Source organism: Petaurus breviceps, unplaced genomic scaffold, assembly GCF_028583685.1.
Source record: "Petaurus breviceps papuanus isolate PSGF00001 unplaced genomic scaffold, PetGlider_PUasm1.0 186, whole genome shotgun sequence".
NCBI classification, from domain to species: Eukaryota; Metazoa; Chordata; class Mammalia; order Diprotodontia; family Petauridae; genus Petaurus; species Petaurus breviceps.
Window position 1 is genome coordinate 3,422,304 of NW_027185798.1, and position 21,088 is coordinate 3,443,391.

At 44.7% G+C, this 21,088-nt stretch overlaps 1 protein-coding gene across 2 annotated transcripts in view; it reads right to left on the bottom strand.

The window, feature by feature from the left end:
* ST6GAL1 (ST6 beta-galactoside alpha-2,6-sialyltransferase 1) overlaps positions 1-20,643 on the bottom strand; it is a 121,685-nt gene extending 101,042 nt beyond the window's left edge. For both annotated transcript variants that reach the window (XM_069089389.1, XM_069089387.1), the window contains exon 1: positions 20,440-20,643. The gene's annotated coding sequence lies outside the window, so the exon portion shown is untranslated. The remainder of the gene's footprint in view (positions 1-20,439) is intronic.
* Positions 20,644-21,088: the final 445 nt, after the last annotated feature.

Here is a 21,088-nt window from a genome sequence, read left to right on the forward strand (position 1 = left end):
AAGGAAGGAAGGAAGGAAGGAAGGAAGGAAGGAAGGAAGGAAGGAAGAAGGGAGGGAAGGAGAGAGGAAAGGAAGGAAGGGAAGGAGAGAGGAAAGGAAGGAAAGAAATGAGGAAGGAAGCTGTCAAAGGAAAGGAAGCATTTATTAAGTGCTTTATAATAAGAATAAGAATAAATAAATAATACACCAGGCACTGTCCTGAGCACTGGCGATACAAGTACAGACACATAAGCCAGAGACAGAAAGACAAAGGAAAGAGACTTACAAATGAACAAGAGGATGGAGCAATGCTCCGAACCCAGCAAAGGCAAACCTGAGTGGCCAAAGGCAATGGGGGAGATGGAAAAAGCTGCAGGAGGCAGCATGCCCATGGGCGCTTTGTTAGTCTCTATAATTAATGCTGACAAAAGAGCTGAAGCCAGAGTGACCCGGGGCTGTAACGAGGGGAAAGAACTCGGGCTTCTGTGTGGACCAGAGCAGGACAGGAGCCAAGCAGGCAGAGCCTAGCAAGGGCCCTGCTTGGCAGGAGGCTCCCCAGGGATGGATGGGACAGAACCATGGGAGGTACAAGATGGCACCCTCCCCCAGGCCAGCCCTAGGATGCCACCAGTGTATCACCCTCTAGAAAACCCTCCTGTTTCTGGATCCTTTTTTAAAAAAAACTTGTTTACTTTTAGTTTCCAATATTTAGTTCCACAAGCTTTTGAGTTTTGAATTTTTACTCAATCCTTCTGTTAGATGTTTATGCCATTCTCCTCTGCCTTGCAGTAATGTGTGCTTATAAAGAAACTAGGTCTGGGTCTGGAATGGACGTCGGAGGCCACCTAGTCCAAACTTTTCATTTTACAGATGAGGAAACTGAAGCCCAGGAAGGTTGTTCACACAAGTGACAGAGTGCCCTCCTACTTAATCTTGTGTGACTTGCCAAAGTCACATAAGTAGTAAACTTCTGAGATAGGATTTGAACCCAGGGTCTCTGACTCCAGAGCCCTGGCTTTCTCCCTATACCATCCCACCTCCATAAGATTGGGCTCAATGCTACCTATTTTTATATCTCCCTCAAAGCCAAATTCAGGACCTCATGTTGGCCTCAGGAAGCCTCTGATGAATGTTTGCTGAATGGTGAGCGAAGATAAAGGCACTAGCCCAAGGTCCGGAAGGAGCTCGGCTGGGTTGCCATCTTCCCCTTCGATGGGCACCTCATCATGCCAGCTTTGGCTTTGTATTAAACCTTTCTGAACAGCTCGGCCCCTACTAAATGCCAAAGCTTTTAGCTGCTACTCGTGGAGGATCACAGCCCCAGAGACTCCCCCACAAACCATCAGCTTCCCTGCAAAACTGAGCACTTAAGAAACATTTACTGAACCCTCCCGTGGTTCTGGAAGCAGAGCATGGAGACCACCTCAGATGCTTACTACCTGGGTGACCCTGAGCAAATGCCTTCATCTCCCAACCTTGATTTCCTGCCTCATAAAATGACTGGTTTGGGCTAGAAGCTCTCGAGCCCTCCTGCTCTTGCTGTGTAAGCCCATCAGCCTAGATATGAGACCTCAGCAATCACACCAGCTCACTGGGCCTTGGTTTCCTTCTCTGTAAAATGAGGGGTTTGGGCCAGATGGGCTCTGAGCACACTTCCAGTTCTAGAGTTAGAATTCATGCTAAATGTAAGATACTGAAGTTAAAAGAAATGTCAAGTTAAGACCCTGCTCTCCTCCTCAAGCTGATAACTTTTCTAGGGCACAGAAGTCCAGAGCACGCGCGCGTGCACACACACGTTATGAACAATACAAAGATGATAGTTCAGCACATCAGAGTTCAAGGGCACAGGGATCTTGGAGACCCTCAGCTCACTTGGGGCAGGCTGCCTCCACTCTGCAACGGGAGTTCTGCAGTGGACTTTGTGAGAAATGTCCGTGCAACACACATTTGATTTGTCAACCAATCCTTAGTGTCTCCTGCCTGGAATGTCAGAAATAGGAAAACAACCAGGCTGACCAGAAGGAAAACTTGTCTTCTCCCTGAAAAACAAATGACCTTTGCAGCTTTGAGGAACTGCCTTGCTGTGGAAATTATGACATCCCTGGCATTTCCCGAATCAACTCGGAGTAATGGGCAGGGTGGTGAAGCTGAGAGTACCAAGTCCATCCCTGGAGACCTACTCTAAGGAGCCATCAATGATCCTAGCCTCTACTTTCTTACCCCTCCAGTGGCCTAATGACCATCCCACCTAAGCTTCAAGAAACTTCCCTGGTCTTACCCTGAGATATCCTTCAGATTAGGAACTGTTTCATTTTTTGTCATTGACTGCCACAGGCAGTGGCATATGTGCTTAATAAATGCTCATTGGTTGACTGATTAGCCCCAAGTACTAGGCTAACAAGTTGAGATTTGATCCTAGAAGCTATAATGAATCATTGAAAAGTTTTGAGAAGAATGACATGATCAACCCTGTTCATTTGGAAGATGCATTTGGCAGCTCTGCTAAACATAGACTGGAAGGGAAGCAAGAAGGTGAGCAAGCTGTTCTAAGAGTACAAGTGGGGGATAGGAAAGACTGGATGGAGGGAGTAGCCCTTTGAGTGGAGAAGAGACAGATACAAGGACATTGGACTATAAGGTTCTTAAGCTTTTTTGGGTCATAGACCCCCTGGGCATCAGTCTGGTGGAGCCTACATAGGGATTCCGGTCTTTAAATGCATAAAATAAAATATACACAATTATGAGAAAAACCAACTATACTCAAATCAGGATTATTTCCCATCCAAGTTCATGGACATGCTGATATCATCTGTCCATAGGGTTCTCTGGACCCCAAATTAAGAACCCCTATTATGAAGGTAGAATGGACAATATAATAGGATCGGATTCAGAGCTGAAGAAGACCTTAGAAGTCATCAAATCCATCCCTCTGCAGTTAAGGAAACTGAGGACCAGAAAGACTAAGTGATTTGCCCAGCTGGTGTCTTGAAGCCAAACTCAAAGGCAGGTGTCCCTGTCTCCAAGTTCTCCATCCCAGTCCACTACACTATGTTGTCGCTCAACTTCGGCAACTGTCGAAAGAGGAGAAGGATGGAGCAAGTGAGAGAGGGGAAGAGTCTAAGAAGACAAAGGTTTGGGGCACAGGTCACCAGGAGGGTGGTGTTGCCATCAACCAGATGGGCGTTTGGGAGCGGAAAGGTTTAGGAGGAAAGAGAAATGCAGTCTGGGCATGTTGAGTCTGAGGTACCAAGGGGACATCTCTGTGGAGACATTCATCTTTAGGAACAGGAGTAGCTGTACTGCTATAGAATCAGGCCCTCTGGGTGACAAAGGCTGGACTCACTGCTCTTCCTTTGAAGGGTTCCAGACTGTGTGGATTTCTGACTTATCATGTTTACTTTTGATAGTTTTGTTTTATCTCCGCTCAGGCCAGGTACCATTTCTGTTCTTGCATTGTGGCTGCCTCTAGCAGACAATCACTTCCTTGTAATTTGTTGTCTCTAATCAGCTAGGACTTTGGAAACCAGACAAACAAGCTAATTAGAGACAAAGCTTGGGCCAAGGGTTGGGAAGTTTGAGTCCAAGAACTGACTCTTTCCCTAACTAGCTGCATAATTTGGGCAAATCTCTAGGTTTGGTTCCTCATCCAGTAGTGAACATATAGTAGGCACAAAATATATGACTTTCATTCATTAATCCACAAAAAGAGAGATTTTTACTAGATGACCCCTAAACATATTTGAAACTCTAAAGTTCTCTTCTAGACCCCAACTGACAACCAAGAATTTCTTATGCAAAGTGCCTTTTTCTATCAATCCTTCCACAGCCCCAGAGTGCCTCATTTCACTAGTTTCTCCTAAGAGATGGCTGATGTTATCAAGGTAAGTTGGAATACACTAAAGGGGAAAGTCTCAAGTTCCCCTGAGGAGCACATAAGATCATATCCACCATATCCACGAACTCTGTGTGTGTGTGTGTGTGTGTGTGTATATGTGTGTGTGTTTCACCTCATACCCCTTAAATTCCAACTGGCAAGGCTTATAAAAGACAGAGAAGGTTCATGGTGGAGGGGCTGTGGGAAGATAGGCACATCACCATTACTGTAATTTTAGCAGTATTCTAGATTTGTCTAACCATTCTGGGGGGGTGGGGATTTGGAACTGTAACTAAACTCTTGATACTCTTTGACCTTAAGAAACCAAATGAAGAATGGAAAGTCGCATATACAAATGATTGTTTATAACAATGTTTTTTTATGGTTACAAAAACCCGGAAATGAAGATGGTGAGAGATGACAGAATGACTGGACAAACCATAGCCTATGAAGTCACTCAACAACCTCTCTGGCCCCAATTTCCTCCAATATAAAATGAAATTGTTGGAATCAATGACCTTGAAGGCCCCTTCCTGCTCTAAGATCTCTGCTCCTCAAACTTGATCTAGAAGAGAAAAGAAAATTCACCTTCCTCCTTCTTTGCAGAAGTTTGTGGCTATGAATACACTGTTCAGACTTAGTTGATTTACTGGTGAGCTTTCCTGAACCACTTTCCCTCCCTATTTATCCTTCCCTTTTGATTATTCTTTGTTACAAGGGCTGGCCCTCTGGGGAGGCAAAAAGGAGAGGGACACATGAAAATGATGGCAATGTAAAAATAAAAAAATACCAATAAAATGGAAACACAAATAAAATCTACATTTCTCTATGATCCTCTCTCATTGTATGATAAGAAAACACAAATATGAAGGACTCCAAATAACAATGTGGAAGGCTCCAATGGACGCATATTAGAGGGCAGAAGGCACGGGAGAGGACAATAAATGTCATGAAGACAGAACTCTGCTCAAGCACAATGGCCAAGTTGGTTCCAGGTGACTGCCATTAAAACATACTGCCTTCCTCTCTATCAGGAATTGGAAACTGTGAGATATTTATTGCATGTTTTATCGTTCAGATTCCCTACATCAAATGGGTTTATTTAAATAATTTTTAAGGGAAGATACCATGGGTGGGGTGAAGGGAGTAGAGTTTATTAGCTCATAGATCACAGATTTAGAGCTGAAAGAACCTTGAAGGTAAGTTAGTCCAACCCCTTTGTTTTTACAGATGAGGAAACCGAGGTCAACAGAGGTCAAATAATCATAAGAGTATAAATTTTAGACTGAAAGGAATCATCAAGTCCAACCCCCTCATTTTACAGACAAGAAAACTGAGGCACAGAATGTCTAGGTGATTTGCCCAGGGTCACACAGCAATAGAAAAAATGAAAATATCAGTAAAATATTGTCATTATTTTATTAGTGTTAATATATACTTTTTAAAATTAATCAATTGTAACCATGGTAACGAATATGAAGGAAATTCCAGGCATGATGATCTGACAGGAAGAATTGGGTAATTCTTCCAATATTTTTCATCATCAAGGAGGGTAAAAGGGGATGCTCTTTGGAACTCCAGCTCAGGTCAGGCAGTAATCATTCCCAGGTGAGGGCAGAGGGAGAGGCATGAATCCAGGCCAGAATCCAGGAAAAAGCAGCAATCAGAATGCTGCCCTTCCAGGAAGGGCGGGCTAGCATTCCTGTCTTTGGCAACCAAGACAGTCTCCCTGCGGATTTCACCTTCTCTCCTCCAACCTGGCCTGCTCTGGAACATCCTCTCCCTCCCTGCCATCACTCACCAGGCCGTGCCCATCCATCCTCCCTCCCTCATCTCCTGGAACTCTCTCTTCCTCCAGCCAGACCACTGGGTGGGGATTTCCACCTCCTCATGAAAACGGCTAAGGCTGACTCACCGTCCTCTACCTCCCCCACCCCACCCCACACCCCACCCCACCCCCAGCTGGCTCTTCTTTGTGGACTGGTTTATTTGTTCTGACGTGTGGACAGCTGGCTCTGCGGGTGCTTTTACAGCTGCCTGTGAACCTCTAGGAGAGCGAGGTCTTTGTCAATAAGACTAGCCCTTCACATCTCCGTGTTTGATGCTTTGCAAAGCACTTTCCCAGCTCAGATAATACAATAGAAAAAGTCTCTGGGAGCTCAATAGCCCAGGTACTGTTATCAGCATCTTACAAACAAGTCAAGTGAGGTTCACACAAAGCAAATCAGCAGCAGAATCAGGCCTAGAACCCCAGCCAGTCCTCTTCCCACAAGCCCAGGGGCTCTCAGAGGGTGTGCCCCTATGGACCTTAGAGCTTCCCTAGGTACGCCACAACTCAACCAGTTCTTGAACTTACGGTCCCACAAGCATGCCCCACCCTCCCACAAACAGGATGGCTCTAAAATGTGGAATCTCGAAACAACAGTAACTAACAACTATACAGAACGTGTCAGGCACAATCACTATCTTGCTTGATCCTCACAATAACCCTGGGAGGTAGGTTCCATTGTTATCCCCATTTTACAAATAAGAAAACTGAGGCTCGCCCATGGTCACACAACTAGTAAGCATCTGAGGAGAGATGCCAACACAGGTCTTTTGGGCTCCAGATCCAATGCTCTAACCACCACACATCCCTGCCTCTCTTGCCTAGTACGAGTTCCTGGGAGTCTGGCTGAGCTTACACAAGACAGAAGCACCAGATCACCCAGAACACAGCCAAAAAGGGCTTTCATCAGTCACCAGAATATGGAGAGAAGGCAGCTAAACTCCGGGAGCAGAAGCAGCCACCAGGCATTGAGGAAAGGCTATGCTCTGTGCTGAGTGTCCTGCTGGGTGCAGTTCCTGCTCTCCTGGAGCTTGCAGTCTATCAGTGGACATACAGTGGCAACACAGGGATAGACCCTGGGATCCCAGAATTCCATTTCAGTGGCTTTTCTGCACCATGGTGGACTGGCAGTCTTTTTCGGGCGTGTGGGGAGAGATGCATCTAATCCTTCTTCCACACTTCTTTTTCTTGGATTTTTATAGGAATGTGGGATTTCCAAGCTGGAAGGGCCCTCAGAAGTTAACCTATGCCTGTGTGGAAATCCCCGATCCAATAGCCCCGATAACTGCTGGAAGATTTCCAGGGGGTCCTATATACTTCCATAGGCCTGGTCCACTTTTAGATGACTGATTGTTAATGGTTTTTCCCTTACATCTCCCCCTCTACAACTGCAGCCAAGCAGAATAAATTTCGCTTTGCTCCTCATGACAGCCCTTCAGAGACTTAAAGTCAGTTATCACATGCCCCATTAATCTTCTCTTTTCCAAAGGGGAAAAAGAAAAAGATCAGCTGTTCCTTCAAATGGTCCTTGTGAGTCGTAGCTTCGAATCATCTCGGTACACTGGAAATAGCAGTGGCTTTGGAGTCGAAGGAGCTGGGTTCAGATTCTGCCTCTCTCACCTCCCTATGTAACCCTGGGCAGATCACCTCACTTTTGAGGCCCTCAGAAATGACTGACCTAGATGATTTTGAAGGTGCTTTCTAGCCCGAATTTTTCTTGGTCACTTTCTCTCAGGTAGCCTAAATTTTTTCAACATCCTTCCTACAATGTTAACACCAAAAACTTGACACAATAGTCTAGATTAGGTCGCCTTTGTAGAGCAGTACTCTGATCAAGGTCAGCAACCTCAGTCTGAACACAATGTTTCCACAGATGCAGCCTAAGGTTACATGAGCTTTGGGAGCTGCCATGTGACTCTAACCCCTACATCATTTTTTCAGACAATCTTTTGTCTTGTGCTTGTGAAATTCATTTATTGACTACATTTATCCCTAGTTGATTGCATCTTTTTAGACCCAGCCCATTTTCCTGACCAGAGGTTCCATTTTCCTCAACTGTAAAGTGGCTACAATCACCCTTTCAGGGCTGCTGAAAGGAAAGGTCTTCGCAAGCCTTCTTCTATTGAAAGTGGGGTTATTATTTTATGAGGCATTCACACTACCATCATTGAGGAGAAGAAAGTGGTTAAGGCAGTGATTTGGTTGGAATGTGGGTGGAGCAACAAATGCCTGCCAGCAGTCTGGCAGAGTCCTGATTGGCTGGGAAGGAGCCTGGCTTGAAAAACTATGAACAAGCTTAAGCGCTGTATGGACTACCCAAATGGACAAGTCCCAAATCGTCCTAGGAGAAGGGGGTGTACTAGTATACAAGATGTCATTTGGACGGCTAGCCAGAAAAAGGGCAATGCAATGGGTCTCCAGTGGGCTCCTGTAACTGCATACTTCAGAATCACAGAAACTTAGAGCTAAAAGGGCCTTTGGAACATAATCTAGGAGACCTTAGAAAATAAGATTTCAGGGGCGGCCAGGTAGCACAGCAAGTAAGAGCACCAGCCCTAGAGTCGGGATGACCTGGGATCGAATCCAGGCTCTGATACTTGGCACCACACCCAGAAATAACTGGCTGTGTAACCTTGACCAAGTTACTTAACCCCAATTGCTTTATTAAAAAAAAAGATTTCAGAGCTAGCAAGGCTCTTAAAACAGAGAATGCTAGAGCATTCTAGATCCCAGAATGTCCTATCTGAAAGGACTCAGCACCCAGAATGTCAGAGCTGGAAGGGATCTTAAAACACAGACTGCCAGGGGAGGCAAGACCTTAGAACACAGAAAGTCCCCGATAGAAAGAGACCTTAGGATAAAGAATATTGAATGTCACAGCTGGAAGACCTTGGAAAGCAGAATATAGAATGGCTTAACTGGGAAGGACCTTAGAACATATATCAGGGCATTTCGCAGCTGGTAGGAACTTCAGAACACAGATTATCAAAGTCAGCAGGGAACTTCGGAATCATAGATTTAAAAGCAAAAAGGATATAAAGGGGCCATCTACTGCATTCCCTTAGTTTTACAGAAAAGGAAACAGAGGCCCAGAAAGACGAAGTCACTTGCCCCAGCTCATACAGGAGGTAAGTGGTAGAACTGAGACCCAGAGTCTCAGTCTCCAAATCCCCTTATTCCCACCTGAGAAGATGAGTTGCCCTCCTCCTTGCCAAAGTGAATTCCTTCACCTTGCCCAGGCAACACTTATCTCATACTTTCATCTCCTCTGGGATCTTGCTTTATCAATCATTCCTATTGTCTTTCTTCTTCAAACACTCCCTCTACTGGCTCCCTCCCTTCTTCCAACAAACAAGTTCAGCTGCCTCCTTACCTTAAATCCCTTGACCTTGCTACCACCCTCAGATCATACAGTGCAGACCTTTATTCTAGAGATGAAGGTTATAAGAGGTTACATGTCTTGCCCAAGGCTACACAGTCAGTAAGGGGTCCAGATGTTTCCATTCCAAGCCCAGGGCTCTTTCCACTCCACTCCACAGCCTTCATCCCAATGTCAATTAGTATTATCACCAGTATTATTAACGAGTACAATTTATCGTGTTCGCTGTATATGTGCGTTAAAAAATGTACTCTTTACAAGTTTCAAGGACACCCTGCTCCTTCTGAATTGAGCTCTAGATTTTTATAAAAACAAGAACCTATTGCCCTTTTCCTAATAACTGCAGGAATTACAGCTAGAAAAGCCTTTGGTCAACAAGAAGCAGGAAGCACCTGCCATATGCCATGTACTATGCTGGCGATAAAAAAAAAAAAGGACAAAAACAAGGTCCCTGCCCTCAGGGAGCTTTATAGGTTATCTATTTCAGAGGTGTCCAACATTGGCATGTAATTAGGAAATGTTTAACAAAATAAAAATACAGTAGAACATAGATAATATTAATCTGTGGTTTTCTAAGTCAATAAGAGGTCCAAAAGGATTTTTGTGTATTTTAGTGGCCCCCATTTCTATTTGAGTTTGACACCTCTAATCTAGTGAACATCCCCTTTTTACAAAGGACAGCTGGAGTCCAGAAGACTCAACTTCCTGAGTTCAAATCTAGCCTCAGACATTTATTAGCTGTGTGACCTTAAGCAAGTCACTTAGCCCTGTTTGTTTCAGTTTTCTCATCTGTAAAATGAGCTGGAGAAGGAAATGGCAAACCCCTTCAATATCTTTGCCTAGAAAACCCCAAATGGGGTCACAGAAAGTCAGATGCAACTGAAAAAACAAAACAACAGCAACCTTTTTAACAAAGTAAACTGAGGTAAAGTCAGGGAGGTAAAGTCAGTTGGCCAACAGGTATTTATTGCACACTTACAATGTGCCAAGCCTTAGAAAGAGATATATAGGGGCAGCTAGGTGGTGAAGTGAATAGAGCACCAGCCCTGGAGTCAGGAGGACCTGATTTCAAATCCAGCCTCAAACACACAAAACTAGCCGTGTGACCTTGGGTAAGTCATTTAACCCCAATTGTCCTGCCTTCCTCCCTTCAAAAAGCAAAACAAATAAAAAAGAAGGGGATATATAGAAGAGATGTAGTGAAGAGAATAACTTCATGATGTGATAACAGATTATCTAGGGAGGGTGAGTGCCAATGAGGAGTGGAGCATGACTTGTCCAAGGTCACAATACTAATCTGGCTGAGATCCAAAGCCAGGGATCCTGACTCCAAATGCTGTTTCTTCCCACTCTTTCTACCCTGCTGACAAATGCTAGAATAATAGCGAAAACAACAATATAAACACTTCATGGTTTTAAAAGATCACCACAGTGTACACCACCATTGATCCTTAAAAACAGGAAGGTAGGAGAGAATGAGGGGGGAGTAGGGAGTGTAAGTATTCTTTTCTCCCTTTTACCAGTGAGAGAACTGAGACCCAGAGACATGAAGGGATTTACCCCCATACAAAGGCAGAGCCTGAGCTGCATGGATAAACCCAGATTTCCTGACAATGAGAGCTGTCCAAGGTTAAAATGGGCTGCCTCAAGAGGTAGTGAGTTCCCCCGGATTGGAGCTACTCAAGGAATGGCTGAATGGCCATTGATCAAATAGTCATTCCTATGACGCAGGAAATGAAACAATGGCACTCCTAGGCACTGAGTTAGGAAAAGACTTAAATTAAGGAAACCAATCAGCTCTCCTGTTTTAATTAAAAATTAAACATTCCTATCTAGTAACCATGACAAGGTCAAATCAAGTGATGGAATGTTACAGCTAAAAAAGCCCTTAGGGATCTTTGACTCCAACCCCCTCATTTTACAGATAAGGAAACCCAGAGGTGGTAAGTGATTCGACCAAGGCCACACAGTGACAAAGGTAGGTGTAAATATAAATTTACTGCTTTATAGGGGTTGGGATTTTTTTACTAAAAAGTTTCAGAAACAAATTCCCAAAGAGAAGTTTTTTGAGCAACAGCTCTTCTCCTATTTAAATATCCCCCAGAGAACAACTGTGTGGGACAGAACTCTCACCAACATTGGTAAATTCTGCTGGGCTCATTACAAGCCCATGACTTAGTTCTCACAACTTCTATCAACCACTTTTTCTGTTCCTCATGGAAAGTCTGCATTTCTTATCAATCAACAAGCATTACTATGCTTGCAATAATTGTCTCTCCTGAGCTTCAGTCCTGTCTCACACTTGCTTATTGGACATTTCAAACTGGCTGTCCCAGACTCATCTCAAAATGTAACACATTCAAAGCTGATCTTGTCATCTTTCTCCCCAAATCCCTCACTCTTCCAAACTTCTCTGTTTCTGTCAAAGGCAACACCATCCCTCTGGTGTCTACAATCTTAGCAGTATGCTGGATTCCTCACTCTAGCTCAGCTCACCTAGCCAATCAGTTGACAAATTTTGATTTTCCTGCTTTCACCCCTTTTCTCCACCCATACAGTTACCACCTTAGTTAAGACCCTCATCACCCCTCACTTATATTATTGCAACCACCACCTAATTAGGATCCCTGACTCATTCCAGGCCATCCTACACACTACTGCCAAAGTAATTTTCCTTAAGTAAAGATGTGTACATGGGACTCCTTTACTCAATGTACTAGGCACCCTGCTAGAATCAAAGGAGACAAGAGCAAAACAGCCCCTGGCCTCAAGGAACTTACAATCTAGTTAGAATTGATGAGTCATACAGATATGAGCATATACAAAATAGATCTGAGATAACTTGGTGGACAGAAGGCAGTAGGAGCTAGAGGAAAGGCTTCATGTAGAAGGTGGCCCATGAGCTGAGCCTTGAACAAAGGCCACTAAAGACAAGTCCTTACCATCTAGTTAATATTCTGCTTTGGAAAATGGTCCAACATCCTACATGGAGGAATAAAGCTGTAAAGTGGACCTGGCTGACCCTCCTGCCCCACAAGGCTCACAGAGCTATCCCTGAGGGTGATAAAAAAAAATGTGGGTATTTTCAATGTGAAGAAGAGGGGCTGTTCCTCTCTGACTTTTGGCTTCCTGTTACTGGTTTTTATCTTAACTAAACTCCCACTTCCCTTTAGCAGGGAGTTTACCAATGAATGAACCCTGTTATTGTAGGGTTCAGGACCAGAAGACTTCAGGACATAAGATCTGTGGTCTGATGCTAGCTAGCTGGGTGACCTTGGGCAAACTGTCGCATGTCTCTGTTAAGTGATCTATCACTGGGCTTTCATTTCCTCATCTGAAAATGAAGGGAGAAGACTACAGGGTCTCTAAGGTTCCCAGAAGCCCAAAAATTCCAAAGCTCTTCCAGTAGCACAAGGAAACCCTGCAAATAGTCATATTAAGTGTCATCTTCTTCATCCAAGGAAGAGAAACCAGGAAAATGAGCTGTGTCTCAAGCAATAAAGATGGGTTGTTATTACTGTCTAGTTCTTTCAGTCATGTCTGATTCTTTGTGACTTCATCTGGAGTTTTCTTGGCAAAGATACTGGAAGGGTTTGCCATTTCCTTCTCCAGCTCATTTTACCAGATGAGGAAACTAAGACAAATAAGGTTAAGTGACTTGACCAGGGTCAAACAGCTAGTAAGTATCTGAGGCTAGATTTGAACTCAGATCTTCCTGACCCCAGACCTGGCACTCTATCCACTGTACCACCTAGTAAGCCAACTACACTGGGCCACCCTTTGAAAAGAGATTTATTAAAATAAAATAAAAGAGATTCATCTTCTGGATGGAAGGTAGAGGGGAGGCAAAAGTGAGGCAATTAAATGAGGATATTACTGAGAAATTATTCTCCCTTTTCTGGCTGTTTGCATATTGTTTGCCCCCAACAGATGACAAGCTCCTTGAGGGCAGGTACATTTTCATTTCTGTCTTTACACTCCAAGTGCCTTTAAGTAGTGTTTCTTGAATAAATGGCTGAATTAATAGCTCAACAGAACACAACAACATCTCTCCAGGAATCACAGAATGTTCTCCAGTACCACTCCTATAAGACCAAAGGACTACTTTTCCTCACTGAGTTTATGAGTGCCAAGTTCAAAACCCATGTTGAAGGAATATATGCTGTACAGTTAATGTGAATTCAAGATCTGTATCACTACAAAAAGCATATAGTCAGTGCTGTAGACATTTTTGTTTAATTCCTTTAAAGGAGATAAGAATAGAACACTAGCTCTTAGAAGGACTCTCCATTCAGGAAGAATTGCTGGTGAAATGGGAAAGCAGTTTAGCAGAAAAGAAATATACACTAGTATTTTATACCGTACACCATTAAGAATTTAACAGTTGCATCACATTTCTTGTAAATTAGAAAAGAATATAAGGAGGTACCTTTTTCAACTATGTATAGCTAGGGGAGAATTAATCACCAAGAAAAGGATAAAAGAAATCACAAAAGTCAAAATTAACCATTTAAATGACACAAAAGCTAAAAAAAACTTTTGCATAAATAAAAACAATGCAACTAGTAATGAGAAGAAAAGCTAGGGGTGGCCAGGTAGCACAGCGAAAAAGAGCACCGACTCCAGTGTTGGGATGACCTGGAGATCGAATCCGGGCTCAGACACTTAGCACCTACCCAGAAACACCTGGCCGTGTAACCTTGAGCAAGTTACTTAGCCCCAATTGCTTTAAAAAAAAATGAGAAGAAAAGCTGCAAAATGAAGAAAAAATGTATCAAATATCTGACAAAAATATATCCAAGATACATAAGGAATTAACACAAATGTGAAAGACCAAGAGCCAACCTCTCAAATGTCAAATGATATGAATGACTTTCAAAAGATCAAATTCAAGCAATAATCATATTCAAAAATGCTGCAAGTTTTTGCTAGGAGTAATACAAATTAAAACTCAGGTCTCACCTCATACCCAACAAATTTGCAAAGATGATAAAACACAGGAGTAGTTAATGTTGGAGAGGTTGGGGGGAGATAAGCACACTAATATACTATTAGTGTAACTATGAATTCATGTATCTATTTTGGGGAAACTTCATAATTTCTGTGAAAAAAACCTTACTAAAAGTTACTCTTCTTAGTTTCAACTTAGTGATCCTGTGACTGGCAATATACCCTCAAGGTTATAAGTGATGGAAAGAGAGACTTTAGCCCTTTCATTTTACAGAGAAAGCATCTCAGGAGGCTCAAAGGACTTGAGTGACCTGTCCAAGTTCACAAAGACAGTAAGTAGCAGACCCTCTGACTCCAAATCTAGGACTTTTTCTATCTAGACTACATTACATTGTACTTGAAACATTTTTTCTTTGCTCTTCTTTTTTTGCTATCAAACTTTTGTTGTTTGTTGTTGTTGTTGTTGAGATAGATGGTGGCATAGTAGAGAGAGTGCTAGCCTTAGACTATGTAAGATCAGAGTTCAAATTCTGCCTCTCTGAAGCCTCAGTTTCCTCAGCTGTAAAATGGGAATGATAATAGCCCTTACTACCCAGGGTTGTTGTGAGGATCAAATGCGCCCTTTGTAAAGCAAGTACAGTGCCTGGCACACAGTAGGTGCTCTATAAATGCTGGCTGTTATTAGTTTTTTAAAAGAACATTCTTTTGCTGCCCTTTGTCTTTTAGATAACAGTTATTTCCCACTAAATGACAATCCCTTAACACCATGGAAATGAGCTCTTCCTTTAAGAAACTTTTTTCTGTTCCCTTAAAGATAGTGCCTTCCCACTGAGACGCTCTCCAGTTGGACCCGTACCTAAGGTCTGCCCCATTAGACAACCAGTTCCTTGGGGGCAGGGAAGGCCTTTGCCTCTCTCTGCAGCCTCAGCATCTAGCACAATGCCTGACACATAGTAGGTCTTTGAAAAAATCTGCATGCCACAGCATCCTCAAAGGTCTCTTCCACCTTTGATCCTATAAACAAAACATCCAACCTCTGAGACTTAGAAAGCCATGAAACTTTTCAAGTTGAATGCTTTTTTATTAACATTAAGTGAATTTATGAAACATCTGACTTTCCTTTGTTGATTCTGAAAGACCTATCCAGGAATAACAGGTCAAGTTTATATAGTACTTGACTCCTTACAAAGTCCTTTTCCCACAACCCTTTGCAATAGAGCAAGAATGATTATCTCTATTTCTTTGGATGTAAAAACTGAGGAACTGAGATATTACTTTCTACCCGCTGAACTCTGATCAGCTGTAGAGTCAGAAGACCTGAGTTCAAATCCCACCTCTGATACTACCTGGGTGACCTTGGGCAAGTCACTTACCCTCCCTGGGGCCTTATCGGTAAAATCTTTTTTTCCAATTCTAGATTTAAGATCTTCTAGATCACTTAACTTTTCTGGGTCTCAGTTTCCTCATCTGTAAAATAGGGGTGGGGGATGGGCTACATGGCCTCTGAGGTCCCAGTTCTGGAACTATGATATCTCTAATAAGATAGCCAGAACAAAATCTTCAGTCTCCTGACTCCAAAAACTGTACACCTCACTAAAAAACAAAGGCTCCAAATTCAAAGGCTGGGAGGGAGATGTGAGAAATGTCTCTACCTGATGCTCATCAATTAGGGAATGGTTGAACAAGTTGTGGTATATGATTGTGATAGAATACTGTTGTGCTGTAAGAAATGACAAGCAAGATGGTTTCAGGAAAACCTGGGAAGACTCACATGAACTGATGCAAAGTAAAGTGATCAGAAAAACCAGGAGAACATTGTGCACATTAACAGCAATATTATAAGGAGGATCAATTGTGCAAGACTTAGCTACTCTGATCAAGACAATGACCCAAGACAACTCCAAAGGACCGGTGAAGAGAAATGTCTTCCCCTCCAAAAGAAGACTAATAAACTCTGAGTGCAGATTGAAGCATATTTTTCCACTTTATTTTTCTTGGGGGTTTTTTCTGTTTTCTTTTTCAAAATGACTAATATAGAAATGTTTTGCATGATTTCATATTGCTTGCCTTCTCAAGAGGTGGGGGAGGGGCAAAAGGGGAGAGAGAATTTGGAACTTAAATTTTTTAAATGAATGTTTTAAAAATTAAATGTAATTGGGAAATATTTAATGAGAATAAAAATATAAGAAAGGAAGGGAAGTGGAGGGAAGGGAAGGAGGGGAAGGAAGGAAGGAAGGAAGGAAGGAAGGAAGGAAGGAAGGAAGGAAGGAAGGAAGGAAGGAAGGAAGGAAGGAAGGAAGGAAGGAAGGAAGGTCTTCCTCTGGAAAGTGCTCGCTGAATGGCTTCAACATCACATGAGAGGTCAGGTAGCCCATGGTTATAGGAGGTGGGAAAATAAGAGCAGGCACCTGGGCTTCCAAAGAACAGGCAGAAATGTGAAGAAAAACAAAAATTACTTTATACTTGAAAGACATGCCCCTGAATGGGCTAAAAATGACCCTCACAGGGACTGAGTTTTAAAATTAGCCCCCGGGAATGTAAAGGAGAGCAAGCAGCCCAGCCATCTATCTAGATAGTCAAGTGTCAAAGTTTGCATGCTCCCTTCCTTTGGAAAAGCACATATTCATATACAATTGGGGGTGGGGAAGGGGGAGGATACATTCTTTTTTCAGGAAGCATAGTGCACTCACCATATTTGGAGTCAGATATTAGCTGTGTGACCCAAGGCAAATCACTTCCCCTATAAAATTAAGGCATTCCACTCAGTGACCTCCAAGGTCCCTTACAGCTTGACCTTGGCTTTCTCATCTGAAAATGAGGGGGTTGGACAGGTCCAGTGGCAAGAGGACTGACTCTAAAGTCTCAGGACCTGGGTTTAAACCATACCTCTGATGCTTACCAACTGTGTGACCTTGGTCAAGTCACTGAAACTCTCTGGGCCTTTGTTTCCTTATTTCTAAAAGGAAATTCAATAAGATTATCTCCCCAGGTCCCCCCTGGATTGAAATTTATGATTCTATGAAAAGAATAGCATTGGTCTTTAATGGCATTAAGCTTCGAGGTTTGCAAAGCACTTTGTATGCATTGTCTGATTTAATGCTGACAACTCTCTAAAGTGAATGTTATTTCCATTTTACAGGTGAGAAAGCAGGTTCAGAGAGCTTCAGTGACTTACTTGCTCACAGTTACACAATCAATATGTGTCAAAGGCAGGATGTGAAACTCGTTATTTTCTAAAACCATTTCTTCTGAACTCCAAGGCCATTACCATCACTTAGCACTGTATGCCGCCATTACAATCACTCAGCTGCATTTCTGTAATATTTTAGGGCTTGCAAAGCACTTTACAAATATTCTTTTATTTGATCCTCACAACAACCCTTGGAGGGAGATAGGTGTTTTTATTATCCCCATTTTTACAGATCAGGAAACTGAGGCAGACAGAGGCCACGTGACTCCCCCAGGGCCACACAGCCAGTTAATGTCTGAAGCCATGTGTGATCTCAGGTCTTCCTGACTCCAGAGGATGATGCCTCTTTATCATTTCTATGGACTTGTTTCCTCATCTGCCAAATTAGGGAGTTATACTATCAGGAGATCTTAATCTGTGCCCTTGAACTTTATTTTTAAAAATATTTTGATAACTGTGTTTCTATGTACCTGGTTCCCTTTGCAATCCTATGTACTTTATTTTATGCATTTAAAAACAAGTTTCAGAGAAGCTGTCCCTAAACTTCACTAATTGTCAAAGGGGCATATAATACAAAAAAAAAAAAAAGTTAAGATCCCATGAAATAGAAGATTGATAAGGTCAGTTCCAACTATGAATGGATGGATGGGTGGATGGATGGATGGATGGATGGATGGATGGATGGATGGATGGGTGGGTGGATGGATGGATGGGTGGGTGGGTGGGTGGGCGGGTGGGTGGATGGATGGATGAGTATTTATTTATTAAGCCCTAAAAAGCCAACACAGCCCAAACACCTCAGAGGACACCTGCAAAATAAGGCAGTCCCTGCCCTCAAGAAGTTTACATCCTGATAGGAGGATTCCAAGGTTACAGCCCTGCCTGCTTATCTCTAATGCTTTAACAAAGGAAGCTAGACAGAATACACAACAAAAACACAATGCTTTTTTCCCAAGCACTTGGCTCAGGAATACTCCACTAGAAAACACTTTCAGCCCAGCAAGGAGCTGATGTTTAGCCTCAAACAAAGATATCTTGGTTGCTGGGGCAGAGGCGAGGGGGGTGGGGAGGGGAGGAGAGGGAATATCCATCTACTCCAGAGAAATCAGAATGGAGAGAAGGGGTGGGAAAGAAGGCCCCTTTGCAAAACGACTTAAACCACTAGTTTCCCAAAGAATAAAGAACACTCTTTAGAGCAGATAATAGGAGGGTGCAGCTTCTCATTTGAATTAGCGCCTTTGTCTGGGCTCTTCTGCCCCAGGCCACGGTATGTTGGGCTTGCCACAGGAGCCTCGCCAGCCTGAGCTCAGGAACATAAGGCAAAGGGCCCAGAGCTGGGAGCCAGGAGTCCGGTCTCTCTCTACCACTAAGCACTTATGTAATGTCGGATAAGTAAGTCACTTTGGCTCAGTTCAGCCCACACTTATTAATAATGATGAAGGAACAGCATTCCAAGCAAATAGAGAGCAAATAGGCATATCTATGTCCAGGATCCTGCCAGCCCAATGACTTTAGAGTTCTCCAAAGTCATACTTTCAAAATCTCATTTTCATTTTTGGTTTTGCAGAAAACTAGACTCTCTCACTCCCAACCTCCCAAACTGACTCTGGTATGGGTTCTAATTCTACCTTGATCACTCACTCCCTCTATGAGCACAGATCAGCAGAAGAGTTTTGCGTTTTTGGAGACAAGAGCGGGTGTTTAACCTTGACTCTCCTATTTACTACCTGTGTGACTTTAGACAAGTCACTCGTGCCTAAATTTCTTTATCTAGGTTGGACTAGATGACTTCTCTGAGCCTCCTCTGTAAAATGAAGGTGTTGGATTCAATGGCCTATGAGGTTCCACTGAAATCTACATTTAGGACCCAATGATTCTATCTCTGGCCCTCAGTCTTCAGTAAAAATGGGCAGATTCGAATCCAAGCTAGTCACTACCTGGTCTCTAAATCTATGGTCCTATGTCACAACTTTTCTGGACCTGGAAAATAATAGGGGGCGGGGTGGACGTCCCACTGAGGTCTGTCTACATTTATGATCCTGTTATTTTGTCACTTCCCCTCTGAGAGGGACTAGATGGCCTCTAGGGACCATCCCATCTTTGCATCTATGACCCTATGACCCCGAGGCTCCTTGGAATTGAACAGGCTAGGACAATATGCCCCCTTCCCAACAGAACCAATCCCAGGTTGGTGGCTCCCCTTCCTTTCAGAACAATCAAATGGATCAGGGAGGTGGGTGGCATTCAGCCTGTTCTCCAACACTGGACAGAGGGTGCAGAGAGTGGAATGAATGAGACTGGGTTGGCCTGGCATTCCCACTTTGGGGAATATCCCCAAATGAACAGATGTTCAGCATTTCCAAAGGTAGCCAGCCCATCAAAGATGGGAAAACAATAAAGGCTTAGAAAGAAACTGCTCTCCCTTGCTCCCAATTCCACCACCCAAGAAGGAGAAAAGGCTCTGGGCCAAGCCTCTAACCTCAAGTCTCCCGGGGTCACTGAGACTGCAAAGCCTTTCCCGGCCAAACACCGGTTTTCTACTGATTTTCCCCCGGCCGCTTCATTCTGTTCTTTCCGGCTAAATCGGGCCAGGGAACGCCTGGACCACGCCAGTTTGCCCCACGTTTCTTGCCTTTCCCCTTCTTTTGCCCTGGCCCTTGACAGAGCAGCTGTGGGGGTCCTCAGCTCTGGGGCCTCCTGTTTCAAACAAAGGCTCTGGGAGCGCATCGAGAAGAGCAAAGGCCCGGCGTGTTCAGAAACCCTGGGATTGTCAGAGGTCTGGGAGGCGCGTCTTTTTGTCAGTGGACCCGGCCCAGCGCGAGCATGCCGAGGCCGGTGTTTCCTGGGTGGGGTGCGTGTGAATCTGTGCCCCGGCACCGCGCACACGTGCGTTTGTTGTGGGTGTAGTGGACGCCACACAGGTCTCTCTGCCGTGACTTTGCTCATCCTCGAGGGCGAGCCAAGTCAAGCAGCATTTAGTAAGGCCTCAGTGCTGCAGGCTTTGTGCTGAGCAAAGGGTGGCTCCAGCCGCCAAGCAGCTGCCGGTACTGGGCCAGGCTTTCCACTGCCGGATGCCTTCCAGTCCGACTGTGAGAATGACGACCCTCCCGCGGACCCTTGCCCCAGACTGCCCGGCGGTGGCCCCAAGCCCCGGCCGGAGTGCGCGCTCTGCGCCGGGTGCGGGGCGCTGGGCGGGACGGGGCGGGGCGCGGAGGGGCTGGGCTCCCCAGGGTACTCACTCCTTAGCTGATTTCAGACTGCGGCTTGCTCCCGCGGCTCCGGCGGCGGCTCTTAAGGCGGCTACAGCCCCCTCCAAAGCCCACTGAGCCCAGTCCCGGGCCCGCAGCCCGCAGCCCGCTCTGCTCCAAGGCTTGGGCCCAGGAGCTTCCCTTTGTTAGGGGCCGGCTGGGGAGCCAGTCTGAGGTGCCAGAGCCCGGCGCAGGCCGGCCCTTCCCCCCGCCCCCATCCCCACCCACCCCAAGCCGGGCTCCGGGGCTCCCCGCCCCCCGCCCCCTGCCGCTGGGTCGCTGGAAACAAGGGGAGAAGATGGAAGACTAGGAGAGACAGGCAGCGAGAGAAAGAGAGAGAAGGAGAGCAGAGACTAAGTGAGAGACAGAGACAAAGAGAGACGGGGGGAGGGGCGGAGAGGCAGGCTCGGGAGGGGGCGGGGAAGAAGGGAGCCCGCTCCGTTATGCAAATAGCCGAGGAGGGAGGACCAGGCAACCGGCACTCACCTCTCTCTACCCTCACTTCTTTGCCTTCCCCCTCCCTTCTCTACTTCCAACCTGAGGGTCCTGGAGGTTTGGGGGACTCAGCCAATGTCCAAAGGACGGAGATTGAAGCTGGGGGTGAGGGTGGGAGTTCCGGATGGGGGTCGGAGGAGGCACA